The 23,027-nt window shown below is 38.7% G+C and overlaps 1 long non-coding RNA gene across 1 annotated transcript in view; it reads left to right on the top strand.

Moving 5' to 3' along the window:
• The first annotated feature begins 14,665 nt into the window (after positions 1-14,665).
• Positions 14,666-23,027, top strand: part of LOC128311236 (uncharacterized) — a 445,841-nt gene continuing 437,479 nt past the window's right edge. Inside the window, exon 1 of the long non-coding RNA XR_008289424.1 lies at positions 14,666-15,098. This is a non-coding gene — a long non-coding RNA (uncharacterized LOC128311236). The remainder of the gene's footprint in view (positions 15,099-23,027) is intronic.

A 23,027-nucleotide genomic window follows, 5' to 3' on the forward strand; every position in this document is an offset into this window, starting at 1 on the left:
TTTTCATAAAATAACTGGAATATAACCATTCTTACCTCTGATGTTTCTTAAGCCCCTTTTGCAGCTCTGGGGGATATCAGTACCAGCAGTAAATTGTACAGGACTAAGGTCCAATGAAAATGTATCAGGGTTGGGAGGGGCCAAGATAGCAGAAAGCATGGAAGGTTTTTTTTTCATCTCTCATCCTTGAAATGCAGCCAGATCAACACTAAACCATCTTGCACACCTAGAAAACTAATTTGAGGATTAACACGACAATCTGCACAACCTGAACCACAGAACTCAGCAGGTACGCAGCACAAAGAGGTGAACTGGGGGAGAGAAAAGCTGTCAGAGGGCAAGAAGCTGTTTTTACTCATGGAGAGAGGATGGAGAGAGGATGGAGACGGGTGGGGGAGAGTATGAGAAAGCATTCCCCTCACAGAAAGCAGCTGGAGAGAAAAGAAAGAGTATGCAAGGGACTGAACAAAAAAGGGAGAAAGGAGAAAGAAGGTTTAAATTCCATTAAGACTCAATAAACAGGGGGAGTGCAGAGTCTGAAACTCTGCAGCTTAATACCTGGAGGTGCTCTGGAGGGAAGGGCAAATCCCCATGAGCAGAGAGTGAGGTCCTCAGGGTCCTTGGGCCACACAAGGAGAGGTGGTTCCACTGCTGGGAGGACATTTGGTAGAGGCTGTGCAACCACGCCACAGGTAAAGATCCCAGCGGACCCTGGAAAACAACCACATTTGCTGGTGTTGGAACAAGGATGTTAAGTGGAAAGCCTGGTGCCAGATGCGTGTGGTGATTTACCCTAATTCTCGAGACACTACTGCTACATGATCACGTGAACTTTTTCTGGGACGGGCTGGCACCCAGCCACAGTCTCTGGGCACCGGTAGCAGCACGGTCCTGTGAATGTTCCCAGGGGCTGGCGGGCACCTGGCCATTGTTCGGTGAGACCCCCACCCCCCCCCCCCCGCCCCACCCAGAGGGTCAGAACGGGTCAGAGCCGCAGTCCCGCAGAAGTGAGGGGTTGGGAAACACAGCTGCATCTGAGATAAAACTCAGGAGGGAGGTGCCACCTGGCAGCCTGATGATTTGGTCACAGACAGTGTAAAAGCGGCGAGTGGACAGAAGCTGGAGACAAAGGAGGGGTGCATGATTGCCAGTAGGGAAGAACACAGAGTTCTGATACTAGAGACTGGGTAGCTGGGTGACACCATTTTCACCCCTCCCATGTGCATGTGCATGTGCATGTGCATACATGCTCACATGTGCCACAGCAATCCTCTCCATTAAGCTGAGCAGCGCCATCTAGTGGAGAACAAAGCCATTACACTAAGCTCAGCCCAACTGGATCAACTGCAATATTGAGGAGGAACACCACAAGTCTCTCTGCCTGGTTAGCTTACTGACTATAAAGTCCTTCAAAGTTTGACTTCTAGGGGAAACTGAAGTAATTTCAATTGTATTTTGGTCTGTTTGCTGGTCCATCTATTAAATTTTTTCTTTTCTTATTCTTGAACACAGAAAGAAAAAATTTATTTTTATTTTCAATTTTTTATTAAAAATATTTTCTTTAATTTTTTTCTACTATAGTTTTTACTTTTTGTAAATTTTTCAAATTCTAGTTTACTTCTATCATTTCATATTATTCTATTTCATTGCATTCATTTTTTTCAAATTTTCAAACGTTTTCCTTTTTTGTCTTTCTTTTCTTTTCTTTTCTTTCTTTTCTTATTTATGTTTCCCTTTTTTCTCTAATCTATCAAGCTCCTTTCAACAACCAGACCAAAACACATCCAGGATCTAGCATCTTTTAGTGATTTTTTTTGTGCTGTTTTTACTTTTTTAATTTTAATTTTTTTTTACCTTATTAATTCCTTTTCTTCCTTCAAAATGATGAAATGAAGGAATTTACCCAAAAAGGAAGAACAAGAAGAAATGACAGCCAGGGACTTAATCAACACAGATACAGCAAGATGTCTGAACCAGAATTTAGAATCATGATAATAAGAATGTTAGAGGGGGTTGAAAATAGATTAGAATTCCTTTATGTGGAGATAAAAGAAGTAAAATCTAGTAATGATGAAATAAAAAATGCTACAACTGAGCTGCAATCTTGAATGAATGCCATGATGGCAAGGATGGATGTGGCAGAGCCACAAATCAGTGATATAGAGGATAAACTAACTTATGGAGAACAATGAAGTAGAAAAAAGGAAGGAACCTAAGGCAAAAGAGCACAATTTAAGAATTAGAAAACTCATCAACTCATTAAAAAGAGACAACATCAGAATCACAGGAGTCCCAGAAGATGAAGAGAGAGAAAAAGGGGTAGAAATGTCATGTGAGCAAATCATAGCAGAAAACATTCCTAACCTGGGGAAAGACACAGACATAAAAATCCAGGAAGCACAGAGGAGTCCCATCAGATTCAACAAAAACTGGCCATCAACAAGGCATATCATAGTCAAGTTCACAAAATACTCAGGCAAGGAAGGAATCATGAAAGCAGCAAGGGAAGAAAAATCCTTAACCTACAAGGGAAGACAGATCAGGTTTGTAGCAGATGTATCCACAGAAACTTGGCAGACCACAAAAGAGTGACAGGATATATTCAATGTGCTGAATCAGAAAAATATGCAGCCAAGAATTCTTTATCCAGAAAGGCAGTCATTCAAAATAGGAGGAGAGATAAAAAGTTTCCCAGACAAAAATTAAAAGAATTCGTGACCACTAAACCAGCCCTGAAAGAAAATTTAATGCAGACTCTCTGAGGGGAGAAAACAAAACAAAACAAAAAAACAAAAAAGACCAAAAGCAACAAAGACTAGAAAGGGCCAGAGAACAACACCAGAAACTCCAACTCTACAAGCAACATAATGGCAATAAATTCATATCTTTCAGTACTCATTCTAAACATCAATGGGCTAAATGCTCCAATCAAAAGACATAGGGTAACAGAATGGATAAGAAAACAAGATCCATCTATATGCTGTTTACAAGAGACCCACTTTAGACCTAAAGACACCTTCAGATTGAAAGTAAAGGGATGGGGAACCATCTATCATGCTAATGATTGCCAAAAGAAAGCTGGAGTGGCCATACTTACGTCACACAATCCAGACTTTAAAATAAAGACTATCACAAGAGATGAAGAAGGGCATTATATCATATTTAAGGGGTCTATCCACCAAGAAGGCCTAATAATTGTAAACATTTATACTCCAAATGTGAGAGCACCCAATTATATAAATCAGTTAATCACAAACATAAAGAAACTCATTGATAATAATGCCATAATAGTAGGGGACTTCAACACCCCACTTATAGCAAGGGACAGATCATCTAAACAGAAAATCAACAAGAAAGCAATGACTTTGAATGACACACTGAATCAGATGGACTTAACAGATATATTCAGAACATTTCATCCTAAAGCAGTGGAATACACATTCTTCTCCAGTGCACATGGAATGTTTTTCAGAATAGATCACATACTGGGACACAATTGGCTCTCAAAAAATACAAAAAGATCGAGATCATACTGTGCATATTTTCAGATCACAACACTATGAAACTCGCAATCAACCACAAGAAAAAATGTGGAAAGTTAACAAGTCCTTGGAGACTAAAGATCATCCTACTAAAGAATGAATGGGCTAAATAAGTAGTTAAAGAGGAAATTAAAAAGTACATGGAAGCTAATGAAAATGATAACACCACAGCCCCAAGCGTCTGGGGCACAGCAAAGGCAGTCATAAAAGGAAAGTATATAGCAATCCAGGCATTTCTAAAAAGGAAGAAAAGTCTCAGATATGCAACCTAACCTTACACCTTAAAGAGCAGGAAAAAGAACAGCAAATAAAACCAAAGCCAGCAGAAGGCAGGAAATACTAAAAATTAGAGCAGAAATCATTGCTATCGAAACCAAAGCACCAGTAGAACAGATCAATGAAACTAGAAGCTGGTTCTTTGAAAGAATTAACAAAATTGATAAACCCCTAGTCAGTTTTATCAAAAAGAAAAAGGAAAGGACCCAAATAAATAAAATCAAGAATGAAAGAGGAGAGATCACAACCAACACAGCAGAAATACAAATAATAATAAGAGAATATTATGAGCAATTATACATCAATAAAATTGGCAATCTGGAGGAAATGGACAAATTCCTAGAAACACATAAACTACCCAAAACTGAAACAGGAAGAAATAGAAAATTTGAACAGATGCATAACCAGTAAAGAAATTGAATTAGTAAACAAAAATCTCCCAAAAAACAACAGTCCATGGCCAGATGGCTTTCCAGGGGAATTCTACCAAACATTTAAAGAAGAGTTAACCCTATTCTCTGGAAGCAGTTCCAAAAAGTAGAGATGGAATGGAAGTAGAAATGGAAAGAAAACTTTCAAACTCTTTTATGAAGCCAGCATTACCTTGATTCCAAAACCTGACAAAGACCCCACTAAAAAGGCGAACTACAGAACAATATCCCTGATGAACATGGATGCTAAAACCCTAAACCAGAGGATTCAACCTCTGGTTGGATAGCCAGCCAGATCCAATAATAAATTAAAAAAAATTATTCACCACGACCAAGTGGGGTTCATATCTGGGATGCAGGGCTGGTTCAATATCCACAAAACAATCAGTGGGATTCATCACATCAATAAAAGAAAGGACAAGAACCACATGATCCTCTCAATAGATGCAGAGTAAGAATTTGACAAAATACAGCATCTTTTCTTGATAAAAACTCTCAACAAAGTAGGATTAGAAGGATCATACCTCAAGATTATAAAAGCCATATAAGAACAACCCAACGCCAATATCATCTTCATTGGGGAAAAACAGTTTCCTCTTAAGGTCAGGAACAAGACAGGGATGTCCACTCTTGCCACTGTTATTCAACATAATATTGGAAGTCTTAGTTTCAGCAATCAGACAACACAAAGGAATAAAAGGCATCCAAATTGACCAGGAAGAGGTCAAACATTCTCTCTTCCCAGATGACATGATACTCTTTATGGAAAACTGAAACAATTCCACCAAAAAACTGCTAGAACTGATCAATGAATTTAGCAAAGTGGCAGGATATAAAATCAATGCACAGAAATCAGTTGCATTCCTATACACCAATAATGAAGCGACAGAAAGAGAAATGAAGGAATCAACCCCATTTACAGTTGTACCAAAAGCCATAAAATACTTAGGAATAAATCTAACCAAAGAGGTGAAAAATCTATACACTGAAAATTATAGAAAGCTTATGAAAGAAATTGAAGAAGACACAAAAAATACAAAAATATTCCATTCTCCTGGATAGGAAGAACAAATATTATTAAAATGTCAATACTACCCAAAGCAATTTACATATTCAATGTATTCCCTATCAAAATAACACCAACATTCTTCACAGAGCTAGAACAAACAATCCTAAAATTTGTATGGAATCAGAAAAGATCCTGATAGCCAAAGAATCTTGAAAAAGAAAACCAAAGCAGGAGGCATCACAATCCCAGACTTAAAGCTGTATTACAAAGCTGTAACCATCAAGACAGTATGGTACTGGCACAAGAACAGACACTCAGATCAATGGAACAGAATAGAGAACCCAGAAATGCACCCACAAACATATGGCCAACTAGTCTTTGACAAAGCAGGAAAGAATATTCAGTGGAATAAAGACAGTCTCTTCAGCAAATGGTGCTGGGAAAACTGGACAGTGACATGCAGAAGAATGAACCTGGACCACTTTCTTACACCACATACAAAAATAAACTCAAAATGCATGAAAGACCTAAACGTAAGACAGGAAGCTATCAAAATCCTCGAGGAGAAAGTAGGCAAAAATCTCTTTCGCCTTGGCTGCAGCAACTTCTTACTCAATACATCTCTGGAGGAAAGGGAAACAAAAGCAAACATGAACTATTGGGACCTCATCAAAATACAAAGCTTCTGCATAGCGAAGGAAACAATCAACAAAACTAACAGGCAACCAATGGAATGGGAGAAGATATTTGCAAACGACATATCAGATAAAGGGCTAGTATCCAAAATCTATAAAGAACTTATCAAGCTCAACACCCAAAAAACAAATAATCAGTGAAGAAATAGGCAAAAGACATGCATAGACACTTTTCCAAAGAAGACATCCAGATGGCTAACTGGCACATGAAAAAATGCTCAACATCACTCATCATCAGGGACAACACAAATCAAAAACACAATGGGATACCCCCTTACACCTGTCAGAATGGCTAACATTAACAACTCAGGCAACAACAGATGTTGGCAAGTATGTGGAGAAAGAGGATCTCTTTTGCATTGCTGGTGGGAATGCAAACTGGTGCAGCCACTCTGGAAAACAGTATCGAGGTTCCTCAAGAAATTAAAAATAGAACTACACTATAACCCAGCAATTTCACTACTAGGTATTTATCCAAGGGATACAGGTATGCTGTTTTGAAGGGGCACATGCATCCCAATATTTATAGCAGACTATAAACAATAGTCAAATTATGGAAAGAGCCCAAATGTCCATCGATGGATGAATGGATAAAGAAGATGTGGTATATATACACAATGGAGTATTACTTGGCAACCAAAAAGAAAGAAATATTGCCATTTGCAACTATGTGGATGGAACTAGAGGGTATTATGTTAAGCAAAATTAGTCAGAGAAAGACAAATATATGACTTCACTCATATGAAGTCTTTAAGATACAAAACAGATGAACATTAGGGAAGGGACGCAAAAATAATATAAAAACAGGGAAGGGGACAAAACACATGAGACTCAGAAATACAGAGAACAAACAGAGGGTTGCTGGAGGGGTTGTGGGAGGGGGGATGGGCTAAATGGGGAAGGGGCATTAAATAATCTACTCCTGAAATCATTGTTGCACTATATGCTAACCAACTTGGATGTAAATTTAAAACGAAATAAATTATAAAAATAAAACAAAATATAGATTATTTGAAAAAAATGTATCAGGGTTAATAATATTCCTGTGCTGAATATATAAGGGAATGTGATCATTAGTTTTGGGGTGAAAAGTAGTGCCATTTGGACTTCTGGGTATGACCAAAAGATCCTTAATAGAAGGATCTGGGGCTGAATGACAAATCCAGCAGGTGGAGAAGTTGTCAACCACTGACTGGGGAAGGCAAATTAAGGAGTTCAAAGTCTTTACAGGAACAAAGACAATTAAGACAATAGCTGAAAAAAACAGGGGAAGAGAATCATAACATCCTATCTTGAACCAAGATAAAGAAAAGGGGCAGGAGCAAGAGAAGACAAATTAAATGTAAGTCCTTTGTCCTAAGCATGCACTTTGATTTAAAAGTCTTTAGATGAACCTGTCTATAATCCACTCTTGTAGCAGCTAGTTCTTATTTTAGTGAACCTTGGTGTTGGACCCGTGGAGAGAATAGACACCCAGGTTGTAGGATTCTAAGCAATATTTATATTAGGAAACACGAATCTGCAATTGAATGACTTGAGTGTAAGCTCAGGATCTGTGGTAAAAATAGAAAAAATACCTGAGGTGGCCCCTTTAAGGCAGACTTTTATTTCTCTTTCAATATATTCTCCCTCCTTATTTGTTATCATTCAGGGGTATGTCTGGGGATACTTAGAAGTACAGCTTGCACCTCTTGGGCATATGACTGTGATATTAATTTTTGTTAGAACCTTGAAAGGTCAGAATTGAGCAAGGTAGAATGTGTCAGAGGTTGAGTCAATACGAGTCTCTTAGTTTTTTTTCCTGTAATAATTACATATGGTGAGAGTTTAAGGGAATTTTTTGGTGTAAATCATGGTTTCTTTAGGGTAGAGTTAGAACTTCAGGCCAAGATAGATTAAACTCTTTGCAGACTTTGACAGTTCTCTTTTATTAAAAAAAATTATCACACAGTAAAATTGACTTCTTTTATTTTTGTGCATAGTTCTATGAATTTTGACATATGTATAGACTCATGAAACCATCAGCACCATCAGGATGCAGGACAGTTCGGCCACTCCAAAATATTCCCTCATGGTCTCTCTTTATAGTCACATCCCTGACCCACCTCACCCCTGGCAACCACTATAGATCTGTCTTTTTGAAAATGTCATATAAATGAAATCATACAATATGTAACCTTTAAAATTGGCTTAACTCAGCATAATGCCTTTGAGATTCATCAAAGTTAGTGTCAATAGTCCATTCCTTTTTCTTGTTAGCCAGCATTTTGTAGTATGGATGTACCAAAGTTTATCTTTTCGCCTATTGAACGACATTTGGATCATGTCCAGTTTGGGGCAATTATGAAAAAGTTGGTATAGAAGTTTATATACAGGTGTTTTTCTTGTTAGAAACTGGAGGAAAGGCTATCCTTGTTATAAAGTGGCAAATAATTCATCTGCATTCTGTTGTATTTTGTGAACAGTAGAACTTGTAAATGATGAACTTGAACATTTAGCTGAGGAAATTTCTAAGCAAAGTGTCGAAAGTATGGCGTGGTTTCTCTTTGCTGGAGAGAGATAAATTGAAGAAGGAATTGTTAAGCAAAAAGAAATAAAAAATATAAAGATTTGGAAAATTCGCAGCCTATCCATGTTGCAAAATGTAAGAACGTATGCTCTGCAGAGAACATCAAGGGTATGGTAGACACCCATTTGCTAAAAAGATAACAGGTATGATGCATAGATTCAATCAACCGTCTCAGCAGAAGCTAGGAATAGAGATGAGTTTATCCAGGAAAGATCTGTGGAGGATCCTCTTTTCTGAAAGCTTGGACCCTTGTTGAGTTGGAGACCAACAAGGGTTTTACAAAAGTTATAGGAGCAGAAATGCTGCCAGTTTAGATTGAAGGGGACCGAGACAGGATGAAATAAAGGAAGGTGGCTGCTGGATTTCTGGGATTCTACAAGATAGGCCAATAGAGCTATTTGTCTGGATAATATGGGTTATCCATCAAGAAAAGGGAAGAATGACACTGAATGTGGTTTAGAGGTCAGCAAGGTACACCATGGGTACAGAGGGAACAGACCTGGGTCGGGTGGGGGGAGGATGCTGTCTTCTTTTCAGTTCCTGAGATCTTTATACTTTACTTTATATATACTTTATACTTTACTTTATACAAAGAAGTATATTTTCAGAGTGGCTGTACCATCTTGCTTTCTCACAAGCAATGCCTGAGGTTCCAGTACCTCTGTGCTCTTGCCTCTACTTGGTATGGTCACTATTTTTAAAAATTTAGCCATTCCAGGAAGGGTGCTATGATGTCTCATTATGGTTTCAATTTGCATTTCCCTAACGGCTAATGATGTTGAACATCTTTTCATGTATTTATCCTTATATCTTCCCTAGTAAATGTTCAGTTTCTTTGCCAATTTTTAAATTGAGTTGTTTCAGTATTGTTGGGTTTTGAGAATTATTTATATATTCTATAGACAAGTCTTTTGTCAGATATATGAGTTGCAGATATTTTCTCCCAGACCGTAGCTTGTTTTCATGCTCTTAATAGGGTTTAATAGGCTTTTGAAGCACAAAAGTTTTTAATTTTGATGAAGTCCTGAGCTCTTAGAGAGAACTGTTACAATGTCTTTTGGTTGGAATTAGCCAGGAGTAAAATTTAGGGCAACTAATTTCACATTTGATTAGAGAGTTCAGTTCTCAGTTTTACTAGCCCACATAATCTCTGCCTTCTGTCTGACACACAGACACACACACACAAAGTTGTTTTAATCTTCCACACTAGGTTGATTCTACAACATAGCATATTGCAAAACTAAATGGTTACTATCTCCTCGGTAACATACATGAAATTACAATCAAATTTAATTAGTAATATCACCAGCTTTTCCATCCATTTGACTTCTTATCAGAATAGTTTTTAAATGCCTTTTTCGACAACAGATAATGTTGACTGGGTGTCCTCTTTCCTCAGCTACCACAGTCTATTCTATTTCCAAAGCTGGTGCTCATTTGATTTTGAGGGGGCAAAATCCCGAAGGAATGCTTCCATATTCCAGCGCAAAGCAGATGGTTAGCGGCATGCTTGTGGAAGGTGTACACTCACATTTCTTATTCCCTTGTCAAAATTTTTTCCCTTTGGCCTCAGAAATTCCATTTAATATGTTTCTGTGGATTTCCATTCTAATATATTTCACATGTGGCAGACTCCTCCTAGAATGATTCCTGTCCATATTCTCTCTGTTGCACTCGCTGTTATTGATTCTTCTCCCCTAAGCTCACTTAGATATTGTGGTGAGCAATGGCCAAGGTTTTATTACTGAGAGAAAATTTAGTAATTAACATGAGATGAAATCACAGGATCCAAAGTGCTCTTCATTATATAGGAAGTATCTTTCTAGGAGATACATTAAAACAATTTACTCATGTCATTTGTGTAGCATACAGGTGATCACCATATCATTTAAACAGAACTTCATGTTCTACCCAGAACACATCTTAGGATTTGCTCTACTTCCCATGGTGGTTGGACTAAAGGCTATTTTTTTTTAATTTAAATCCAAGTTAGTTAACATACAGTGTAATAATGATTTCAGGAATGGAGTTGATTCATCACTTAGGTATAACACCCAGTGCTCTCCTCAACAAGTGCCCTCCTTAATGTCCATATCCTGCTTAGCCCATCCCCGCACCCAACACTCTGCAAGCCAACTCTCAGTTTGTTCTCTGTATTTAAGAGTCTCTTATGGTTTGTGTCCCTCTCTGTGTTTATCTTATTTTGCTTCTCCAGAGGCTATTGTTGAGACCAAATGGTCAACAATACTTCTTTACTGGATGAAGAATGGTAAATAAACCTCTTAATTTAGGTAACCATATAATTAATTCCATTAGGTAGCATAATAACAAAGTTGAGGTTTGAGGTTTAGCCCATTTGAGAATCAAAGAGTGTTATTCTCCTGCTTTGTGAATAAGCCCCCCCCCCCCTTTCCCACAAATGGTCTTCATGAGATGGATGGTATTTCACTAACTCCTGTGTTTATAAGAATCTTAGGATGTCAGAACTGGTTGGTTTATTCAAGATTCCCTTATCCTCCTTCCTACATTTTATAGGTAACAAATAGACACTAAATTCCCAAAGGCCCTAAATACTCCCTTGACCAGGGTTTATGCAGCTTGCTCTGCTTGAGCAGTCATGGCACTCAGGTTCCCTGGTTCCTGGTCCCTTTACTCACAGGGTGAGTTGCAAACTGCCACTCTCATGATTTAAGAAAAAATGCTTTATCTTCAGTGCTGAAGAAATTCTACTCTAAGAGACATGACTGTTGTATAAAGTAGAAAAAACTTAAATTTGCCGAATTGTTATTATTTCAGTCCCTCTGCTTGGTCTCTTTAAATAACTCCAATCTCTTTCAGGTAAATATTCAACCTGTCAGATTTCTTCCTCCTCTCCCTGCTTCTCACAGCAAAGCCCCTGGATTTTAGTGGGAGTGGAGGAGGGCTTTCCCTAGGCTTAGGTGGCTGGGGCAGGGAGCCCCGGAGTTGTGTGCAGGAGCCCTTAGACTGTCATCTCTAGAGTGGAGGCAGGTCTGTTTTTGTTCCTCTTTTGAAGTCTCCTGGGTTCCACTGTTACCAACTAGCCTTTGTGGACACTACTTGGATACCAGCTACTAGAGCTATGGTTCTCAGACATTTGCCTGTTGTCACAGAAACATCTTTGCCCAAATCCCACTGCCCTCTCAGCACCTTTGTGGCTCTGCACTGGGGTTCCTGGGAACCTCTGGATCCACTGCAGGCTGCTCCAAAGTCATGGGGAACCACAGCATTGTCTTGGGCCATCTATATAGGCTCCATCCCTCCATCCACGTCATGGGATGAAGCAACAAACAGCATACGGTGCTTCTCCTGGGGGCTTGAAGCTACTCCCATCTATAGCCAGTGGGCTGCTGGGCCCGATTTCCCCATGCTTATTTGAGCGCTCTTATCATGAACCCCATGAGGGTTTGTAGTTAATCACATTTCCCTGCTGTTTCCCTTTCTCCTTTCCATGTCTCCTGGCCTGGAAGGCTGGGCTAACACCCTTTCATTATAGCAGATGCTTTCCCTTACAGAATATCCTGAGTTTAAAAATAATCCTATTCTATATGTCAAAACCTGAAAGCTACTTTTTATTTCCTTCAAATTCCTGCTGTGATAATCCTCATCCTCCTGGGGCCTCTGGAATAACAAGGGGAATGTTACAGGCCAGGAAAAGCCAAAGAAAACAATTTAATATGTTTATAAAAATAATATTCCCAGTTCAATAATTCAGTCTGTTATTTCACTAGTATTTATTGATTTCTTGCCATGTGCCAGATATTAGGAAAGTAGAAAAAAAAAGACACAGTGTGTGGCAAAAAGGGAGAGGAAACAACTAATGACAATACTAGATACTGCCAAAATACGATCTTATAGAAAGGACACTGAAGACAGAAAAAGTTTATGTCTATGTGCCTCAAGGGAGTCATAGGAGGCTTCTTGGAGGAGGTGACACTTCTATGAGTATGCATCCTTGGATGTTTGCCACTGGTAACAAGAGAATGAGAGAGAGTGTTGTAGATCCATTCAAACTGATCCTTACCAACAGTAGTAATGACAGAACAGTAGACAACAATAGTTTACATTATATAACCTCTACCAGCAACAAAGTGGTACAAAAGTGACTTGCACAGGGGCGCCTGGGCGGCTCAGTCAGTTGAGTGTCTGACTCTTGATAGCAGCTCAGGTCATGATCTTTCGGTCATGACATCGAGCCCCCCATCAGGCTCTGCACTGACAACGCAGAGCCTACTTGGGATTCTTTTTCTCCCTCTCTGTCTGCCCTGCCTCTGCTCATGCTCTCTCTCTCTCTCTCTCAAAATAACTAAATAAACATTAAAACAAGTGATTTGCACAACACAAAGATCAGATCTTAGTGATCTGTAGGACTGCACATATCCTTTAGGTCAGTGTTACCCTAAAAATATAAGGCAAAGAGACATTCATTCATTCATTCATTCCATAACTATTTATTAAGTACCTACTATGTGCTAGGTATAGAAGATACAGAATGAAGAAGAAAGACAAGGTCCCATCTCAGTCTCTGTCAGCTTGCATTCTAGAGAGGGGTAGTGGTAAATAAATCAATGGGAAGGTTGGATCTTCATCCATCCTTATGAAGAAAGTGAAACAGGACTGTATGCTACATCGTGTTGGGGGTGGGGAGACATGCATATAACTTAAGCTTGATTTCAGTAATAATAATAATACCAACATGACCAGGACCTAGATATGCTATTAAAAAATATGGGGCACCTGGTTGGCTCAGTCAATTAGGCCTCCAACTTCGGCTCAGGTCATGATCTCATGGTTCGTGAGTTTGAGCACTGCATGGGGCTCCGTGCTGACAGCTTGGAGCCTGGAGCCTGTCTGCTTCATATTCTGTGTCTCCCTCTCTCTCTCTCTCTCTGCCCCTCCCCGCTCCAACTATGTCTCTCTCTCTCTCAAAAATAAACAAACATTTAAAACAAAATATATGGGATGGGAAGAGTGAACTCAAGAGGGCCAGAGGATGTTTGCTCAAGGGAAATTTTCACTTTCTGAGATTAGCATTTATCTTGAAACTCTGAGGTTTCTTTCTTTTCATGGATACTGTAGGGAAAAGCACTGGCAACTTTAGTAAAACAACAGCCTGAATCTGCAGTTGTGTAACGATGGGAGATGCTCCCCCTGGGAGAGGGCAAACTCTACAGCTGATCCTGATCTGTCTTGGGAAATTTTTTTCTATGATGTTGATTTCAGGAGGATGCTGATTTCCCTTTCCCCATTCTGAAAGGTGTGGGCATATATAATTCCCTTAATTCCTTTTTGAACAGCTGAGAAGTTCTAGGTTTAGTGTCAATGCAGTCTTTCCTGAAGGTTGGGGGAAGATGAAACAAGAGTTCAACACAGACAGTAGCACGCAATACAAAATTCTGGCTGTCTGGTGTACCTGGCTCCTGAGTCTTTCTGCTGTCCTGTCTCACTCCCAGGTGCCACTCCACCTGCCTCCCAGCCCTCTTCAGTGGGTTAGCAGCAGCTCTCTCGTGCACGCCTCCCAGGTGTGCCTCCCAATTTGCCGAACTTCACGAAGTGCCAGACCTAGACAGCAACAGCAAGACACCTGGAGAAACAGAAATCCCATCTCCCGTCCTAAGTGTGCTTCCCAGATTCTGGTTTTCTCTCCCATGCTTTCTCTCCCACTTCCCAGACAAACTGTCACTCCGTGAAGGAAATTCCACCCTCTCCCCAACTACCTGCAGAAGTGTTGTCTTATAAGGTTAGAAAAAAAAATCATATGCAAATGACAATTCAACATTTGCCCAAAATATAAGGGGTAATAAGGTGGATTACAGGATGTGCTTGTAACCATGCCTGAAAAGTACTGTGGACACTCAATTAATTTTTATTTTATTTCTAAAAACTGAGATATAGTTAATATACCATAAAACCCACTCTTCTTAAAGTGCATGATTCAATATTTTTTAGTAGATTCAAATTGTTGTGCAATCACCACTGCTAATTCCAGAGCATTTCTTCACCTTAAAAAAGGAACTCATTAGCATATGCATTCAGGTCACGCTCTGTGTCCCCCGACCCCCAACCACTAGTCTACCTTCTGTCTTTGCGGATTTATCTATCTTGCACGTTTCACATGCGTGGCTTTTGGAGGAGGTCGCTGAGAGGACGTGACCTCTGGCTGACCCTGCAGCTGGACCCGGGCAATCACAGGCTCCTAATTCCTCCCCTGTCCCTGGAATGTGCATTCAGCCTAGTCTTCCCACACCTGACGGAGCCCATTCTCCTTGAGAGAGTGAAGTGTTGTTGAGACGGACTTCTGGACTGTCCGCTGACTAGTGAGCAGCACCCGGCAACGGCGGGCTTCTCGTTGCCTCCTTGGTCCTTGGACCGTGCATTCTACTTGCCTTCCGCACAGAAGATACAAGGATACAGTCCTGAGATACTAACGTGTTGTTGCGACCATGTCGAGGGTATGCAGGTTTCATACTGTTAAGGCCTCTCGATAAACTGTAAAGATTCCCCAGGACAAGTGCACAGATCTACTCGTCTTGCTGCTACTTAACACAAGCCTCAAAAGTAAGTTCCTTTGCTTTATTAACACCCTCCCACCCTGTGCGCTCCGTCAGTGTTCTAGGGCTGGTTTCAGATTTCACCCCCCAAGCTCCTGTGATGGCATCTTAGTATATGTCCTTTTGTTTCCGGCTTCTTTCACATAGCATAAGTTTTCGGCTCATCCATGATATAGGGTGTTTTCGTGACTTTTTATGGCAGCATAATATTCCAGTGTATGTCAAGGGGTGCGTGGGTGGCTCAGTTGGTTAGGCGTCTGACTTCCCTGACTTCCGCTCAGGTCAGGAGCTCCTGGTTCCAGAGTTGTAGCACCGCCTAGGGCTCTGTGTTGACAGCTCAGAGCCTGGAGTTTGCTTTCGGTTCTGTGTCTCCCTCTCTCTCGGCCCCTCCCCTGCTCGCTCTTTCTCTCTCTCTCACTCAAAAATAAATACACATTACATAAAAGAAAATTAAAAAAATTCCATTGTATGACTACACATTTGTTTATACATTTTGAAAAATCCATTCATCTGCTGATGGACATTTGGGTTGTTTACACTGTTTGCAGTTGTGAATAATGTTGCTATGAACAGTCATGTGCAAGTTTGGGTGCACATTTGTTTTCAATTCTCTTGAGTGTACATCTGTACATACGAGTGGAGTTCTTGGGTCATATGCTAACTTTATGTACAACTTTTTTGAGGAACTGCTAAATAGTTTTCCGATGTGGCTGCACCATGGTACATTCCTATGAGTGGTGTCTGAGGATTCTGATTTCTCTACATTCTTACCAACTCTTGTGATTATCCATCTTTTTGATTACAAGCATCTTAGTGGATATGAAGTGGTGTCACAATGTGGTTTTGATTTTCATTTTCCATCAGTACTAGGATGTTGAGCATCTTTTCATGTGTTTATTGGCCATTTTTGTATCTTTTTGGAGAAATATCTATTCAGATCAGTTGCCAATTTTTAAATTAGGTTATTTGTCTTTAAATTGCTGAGTTGTAATAATTCTTTGCATATTCTGACTACTAGACCCTTATTGGATATGTGATTTGCAAATATGTCTCTCATTCTGTGGGTCGTCTTTTCCTTTTCTTGATAGTGTCCTTTGAAGCACAAAGATCTTAATTTTGATGAAGTCCAATTTCTGTATTTTTTTTCCCTTGGTTGCTTGTGCTTTAGAGGTGTCATAACTAAGAAACTACTGCCTAATCCCAGGTCTTAAAGATCTACATTTATGTTCCCTTCTAAGGGTTTTTAAAGAATAAGGTGTAATTTTTTTGGACAAAAAGTGAGGAAGAAATTTCCATACAGAGGAATGGCAGGTGAAAGTCACAGAATTGTGAGTGGCTTTTATTTTTAGAAGGAAGAGGGAGCTGGGGCACAGCCTACCATTTTCTTATATAGTGTTTAATTTTTGCACAAGTTGTCATTTTTTACTTTCTACCAGCAAAATGTGTATGCTTTATTTCATAATGTGTTTTAAGAGGCCTGGACAGACTGCTTTTTTTGAACACAAAGTGTTATATATTAGCTTAATGTTGCCTGCACCCTGGTTAGTTCTACCACATACGTTGCCAATAATAATGAGGAAGAAAAAAAACCAGAGGAAGAGTTCATTTAATTTTTATTGATCGTCTTATATCTCAAGAATTTCATCAAGCAAAGTGACAACATACATAGAAAGCCTGTGCTGAAAGTCTTAGCTGAGCGAACAAGAATGAATCAGCACAGTAAATAAAAAAAATTTTTTTCTTGTCCTGATACCTCAAGGTCATTGTTAAAAAACACAAGTACTCTTGTGTAGTGGTTGTTAAATCTGGCTGCATCGTAGAAACATCTGCAGAGATTTTCAAAAATACAGATCCTTAGGCCCCATTCCAGACCTGGTGAATCAGAATGTCAAGTTTTTTGTTTTTTTGTGTGTTTTATTAAAACATGTCCAGTGATTCTCATATGTAGCCAGGTTGGGGGACCATTGCCTTGCTCCACAGCTGTCCAGCTTGTGTTGATGGCGCTTCAAGCCAAATTAATACAGATAAGAATGAATGAAAGAATATTATTTTCTAGAAAAATGCTACACTGTATCAGAAATATTTTCTTAATCAATTAGCAAAGGTACAGGAGGAGGGAATTTAGAGAGTTAATGAAGCAAATCCATTACATTCACTTGGCTGCAAAGAAAAAAAAGCCACGATCACAACATTATCTACAGAAATCAGTCTCTCAAAGTCCATAAATTTATGATGATTGCAGCTAATGATCATAACTCAATAATGAAATCAGCCATAACACTGAGACCCTTTACAAGATTAACAAAACATGCATTTGTTTGGACTCTGAGCATATTATCATTTTACTGAATAGGCTAAAGTCAATGGAAGAATAATCAGGAATCAGTTTTATTTTTCTCCCATCACTGTCTTTTAGGCATTCTCTGCTAAATTTTCCTTCTTTACCCCCCCAGACAGAAACTGGTAGAAGTCTTAGCTTTTCAATCACTGTTATTTATGGGCATGAAAAAGTCCAGTTCACATCCAGTTCAAATTCTCTCTTCTCAGCCAGGCCTGACCTGTGATGTAGAGGACTTGGGGCATGCAGGAAGGGAGGTTTGGTCAGTTTTATCCTTAATTACCAATTGTTCCTGCTTCTAGCTTCTCTAAGGTAAGGGTAGGGCGCCAGGGAACTCTAGGTAAATTGATAAATATTTTAATCTTGTAGCCATTTATTACAAAATATTTCAGAAAAAAGGCATGAAGAAAATTTCAACACCTATGTACAACTATCCAGCTTAAGAAATACAGCATTACCACTCTAGACCCACAAGCCCTTATTTGAAACCTTTGGGGTAACATATGTTTTAAAGTTTGGATTATTTCAAATTATGGAAAGGCTTATACTGTCTAAATACCACATATAATATAACACTTCCAGTGAGGTCTGGGATGTACCCCTGGTTAAATACATTAATATTTCCACAACCTAAATGTTTGCCTATTTAGCCTAAGTGGGATAACTTCAGGCTTTAAATTCTCATGTGAAGTCAGGTCCGGATTTTTTTTTTCTTCCTCCAAATGAGTTTAGGATTTTGCAATTGCAGCAAAGTCTCTGGATCTATATAATGAAAGCACTCTGTCTATGTATTCCTCTCTGGTCCCCTTTCCTTTCACTGCAATGGGACATGTCTCCCACCCTGAAGTAGAAGTTTATAATTCTCAGGTGTTCCTTTCCAACTTCACTATATATGCTTGTCTCCTCCCTATTGTTTTGTGTTTTAATAATTGGGGAGGCAAGTTTTCATATGACAAGTGTTATTATCTGGAAATGTGGTGGCCTGTCATGCTCAGTGTCCAAATGCAGGCTCTTAGGTTTGTTTGCTTCTTCCCTCCACCCCCTAGTTTTATTGAGGTATAATTTCTATATAATATTGCATCAGTTTTACGTGTACAACATAATGACTTAATATATATGTATATATTGAAAAATGAGTACTACACTGTTTACTTAACATCTGTCACTTCACGTGGTTACAATTTTTTTTTCTTGTGATGAAAACTTTTAAAATTTACTGTCTTAGCAACTTTCAATTATACAATATGGTATGGTTAGCTATAGGATCATGCTGTACATTATATCCTCAGAACTCATTTGTATTATAACTGAAAGTCTGTACCTTTTGACCACCTTCACTCATTTCCCACACTCTTCACCCCTCACCTCTGACAACCACCAATCTGTTCTCTGTTTCTATGAGTTTGTTTTTTTTTTAGTTTCCAAATAAGATATCATACAACATTTGTCTTTCTCTGTCTGACTTATTTCACTTAAATTCATGTCCTCGATTCTTTAGTTTTGTGGGGCATATTTGTGGGGGTTCTTCGGATAACCTCCATGAGGAATTCCCCAGTGTGTTCTTTTCTTTCAAGGGAGATGCATTCTCTGATCTCATGCACTCGCACCTTCTTATCCCTGATCAGGATCATTCTAGATACATGATGTGGTTTTCTTATTTTTAACAATTCCAAGGGGTTAAAATGACAACACTCTTCATTAGCTTATACTGGTAGTGACTTATTTACTTACTAATATTTATTGAGTGTGATAAGTCGGTTGTTTCCTGTTTGGATGGCTGAAGAAGATAATAACTGTTTGGTTAAACTTAAAATTACCCAGATAATATTCAAAACATTCCATTTTCTTATATAATTTTGATATTATATTTATTGAAGTATAGTTTACATATAGCAAAATTTATCCTTTAAAAAATGTAGAGTTATATGAATGTTGGCGATGAATATCACGTAACCACCACCATCATCAAGAAATAGAAATGTCAATCATCTTAAAAAGTTCACTCATGTCCCTGAATAGTTAATCCCTCCCTACACTCCCAGGCTCTGCCAACCACTGATTTTATTTCTGTCCTTGTAGCTTGTCTTTCCTAGAATGTCATATGAAGAAGATGTAGTTTATGTAGTCTTTGTGGCTGTCTTCTTTCATTTAGCATAATGAGTTTAAGATTCATCCATGTTGATGATATATCATGCTTTTTGTTGTTGTAGCTGTTGTACTACATTTATTCATTTGCCAGTTGATGGACATTTGGGTTATATCTGGCTTTGGGCGATTGTGAATAAGGATTCTATAGATAGTGGTGTGTACGTATTTGTGTGAAAATGTATTTTCATTCTTCTTGAGTAGGACTTAGCAGTATAGAATTCTAATTACTTCATATATTCACCATTCCTTAGTATTATAAATTTAAAAAATTTTGGGTGCCTGGATGGCTCAGTCGGTTAAGCGGCCAACTTCGGCTCAGGTCATGATCTCGCGGTCCGTGAGTTCGAGTCCCGCGTCGGGCTCTGTGCTGACAGCTCAGAGCCTGGAGCCTGTTTCAGATTCTGTGTCTCCCTCTCTCTGACCCTCCCCTGTTCATGCTCTGTCTCTCTCTGTCTCAAAAATAAATAAATGTAAAAAAAAATTTTTAGCCCTTCCTGTAGATTTGTAGTGCTATTTCATTGAGGCTTTAATTTGCATGCCTCTAATGACTACTGAGGTGGAAAATTTTCTTTGGTGACATGTCTTTTCATATCTTTTGTACATTTAAAAAATTGAGCTTTTTACTATCCTAGTTTTGGCGGTCACCTCTTTTCCCCATCTTCTGCCAAAAGTGAAATGCTTCTTTTATTGTATTGGTCCTTGGAAAGACCCTTTGGAAGTTAGTTTATTTGGTTGCCTTACAACTTCAGCTTTCTAATGACCTCAAGAAGTGTTATGACTTTGTAGACTATCTGGATTTTTCTCACCATGAGGGTAGGAGTGTTGGATGATTATTGCTTTGTATATCCAAAGTAGAAGTGGCACCCTCTCATGTAATAAATGTTTTCAATGATCAGATTGGTTTTAAACATAATCATTATGTTACAATACCACAAAATACATAGCAAGATATAGATTTTTTAATTTAGCAGGTGTCTTCAAACTGTCAATCAGTGTGTTTTAACAGTCAAATATGGTACTTGCAACATGATACTTATAAAAGTAATTGTTGACCGTATCAATTAAAAAGTTTAAGCATACCCCCATATGTCAAATTCTGTTCTTAAATAAACTCTCAGGGCCACAAACTCAAACATCATCAACATAAGTTAATAACATGTGCAAGCTGTAAGAGATTAGAGAGTAATGGAAAGCATGTCAACTTGTACAGTTCATGCTCTAAGTAAAGGAACTTAAATTATTTAAAAAAATATTGTACGGCAACAAAACATGCTTGTAGGTAAAATGTGGCGTATTGGTCATCAGTTTTCTACTTCTGATCTACAAAAAATATTTTAAAAGGAATTAAAAATACTGTTGCCTCTTTCAATTCATTGAACCACATATTTTTGTTTTCTTATATGAATATAGCACTGAGGTGTTTCCAGATCCTACTAATGAGAAGCAATCTCTTATTTATTTATGTAGTCATTAAATGTTGAGCACCTGCTTTCTACAACATTAAAACTTAGAAATTAAACTACAGAAGTAGGAAAATAACTGATATGGAAAAACTGTTGTAGAACTTCTCATAAGGGAAAAAATATCTTGATGGGCCAGGTATGAAAGAGAGAACATTCTCCTTCTACCTCTGGGCATATGTATTTCTCAATCTTGAGCTTTTATATATACAGTGTTGTAATTCTCTTCTGTTTTTCAGTAAGTAGGACTTCTAATAGACTTCTAGTAGACCAATTTGTGTCCTATGATGGTAACCAACCTCTTTTCTGTGTCTCTTGTTCCCATTGAGGCTGTCCATGAGACTAGAGCCAGGAATGTGGCAAATACATTATGGAGAAAGTAGAAAGCCTAAGGCTTACTCATTCTGCCTTCAAAGAGAGGGAAATTGGAGGGAGAAAGGCAGCTGTAGAATTAAGGTCAATTTTTAGTTTCCTGGAAAGAGGAACTTAAAACTTTAGAAAAGTTGTGAGAACATTTCTAGTGGGCATAGGCAGAGGCTGTAAACCTCCATGAGAAGCTGGGCTCACAGACATTTCCATCACAATGATGGGCAGTAATACCTCATCTTTGGTGGGAGGTGGCTGAGAGTCCTGGTGACTCATCAGAACATGGCATTAAGATGAAGAGACCATGTACAGGAACTTTGAGACTTGAAGGCAAATGTTCAGTCACAGACTTCAAACCCTAATTACTGAATGAGTCCAGTTGTCTTTCTGTGGACACTTCTAGAAAGAGTCAGTCCATGAGCTTGCTAGCAGAGATTAGGTAGGATACAGGACGCTTAGTACATCTGAGCGTTCTTTTTTCCACCATTCTTCCCTCTGCCATGAGAACTTCTTAACTTCCCTCTTATGTTTAGACAACATCTTGGAGAAGTGAAATGGGAAGGGTAAAATCTGGAGTGTTGAACATTTTCAAACATACAAAATAGGACTGAATTTCAGATTATATTAATTAAGAAAAAAATGTATGTATTGGGGGTTGCAGGGAAGAGTGGGGAGGGGAGAGAGAGAGAAGGTGGGGGGAAGGTGTGGATTTAAATCTTCTTTTTTCCAGAGAAGACAAGTAAGAAGAGATATACTATTACTCATTTATTTTTTTTAATTAAAATGTACAAATGCTCAAAGCTCATTAGATAACAGTTTGGAAAATACAGTGTGGCACAGATTTGAAAGTTATCAGATATTCATCTCTCTGCTTCCTGGATAATGGAAACCCTCTTTTGTCTGTTCTTTGTTTTTAGTTTTCAACAACATAAAGGACTCATAAAAAACACACAAACACACACACATGTGTATATACGTACATATTCATGAAAAATTTCCAGTGAAGGATACAAAGCAGCAGGTACAAGAAGACATAAATTTATATTAGAGATGTCCAGAATACCCATATACACACACAGATTCTAGAATCCTCTCTAGGTCTCAAGGTTGTACTTCATCTCTAGCTCACAAACCACTAAAATATTATGATCTCAGAGAAGCCACAGTTTCATTCAAGTAGGAATCTTTTATACTCACTCCTCTGGTTACATAGCTGAAAGTAGGCTATGTGAACATGTTCAATAGCAGAAACTGAGACAGTATAACAGAAGCCAGGTGCAAACCACCCATCTGTACATTTTCTTTCTTCTTGTTTTTAAATATTTTTATTTATTTTTGATAGAGACAGAGCATGAGAGGGAGAGGGACAGAAAGAGAGGGAGACACAGAATCCAAAGCAGGCTCCAGGCTCCGAACTGTCTGCACAGAGCCTGGCACAGGGCTTGAACCCATGAACTGTGAGATCATGATCTGAGCCAATGTTGGATACTTAAACAACTGAGTCACCCAGGCACCCCATTTTCTATATGAGATATTGGCAAGCTGTCACAGACTTCATTCTCATTATATTTTTGATAACGCCATTAGTACAAAATTATGTTAATCTCTATTCAGTTCTGTTCTA

The sequence above is a fragment of the Acinonyx jubatus genome, chromosome A3 (assembly GCF_027475565.1).
Source record: "Acinonyx jubatus isolate Ajub_Pintada_27869175 chromosome A3, VMU_Ajub_asm_v1.0, whole genome shotgun sequence".
In the NCBI taxonomy this organism is placed as follows: domain Eukaryota; kingdom Metazoa; phylum Chordata; class Mammalia; order Carnivora; family Felidae; genus Acinonyx; species Acinonyx jubatus.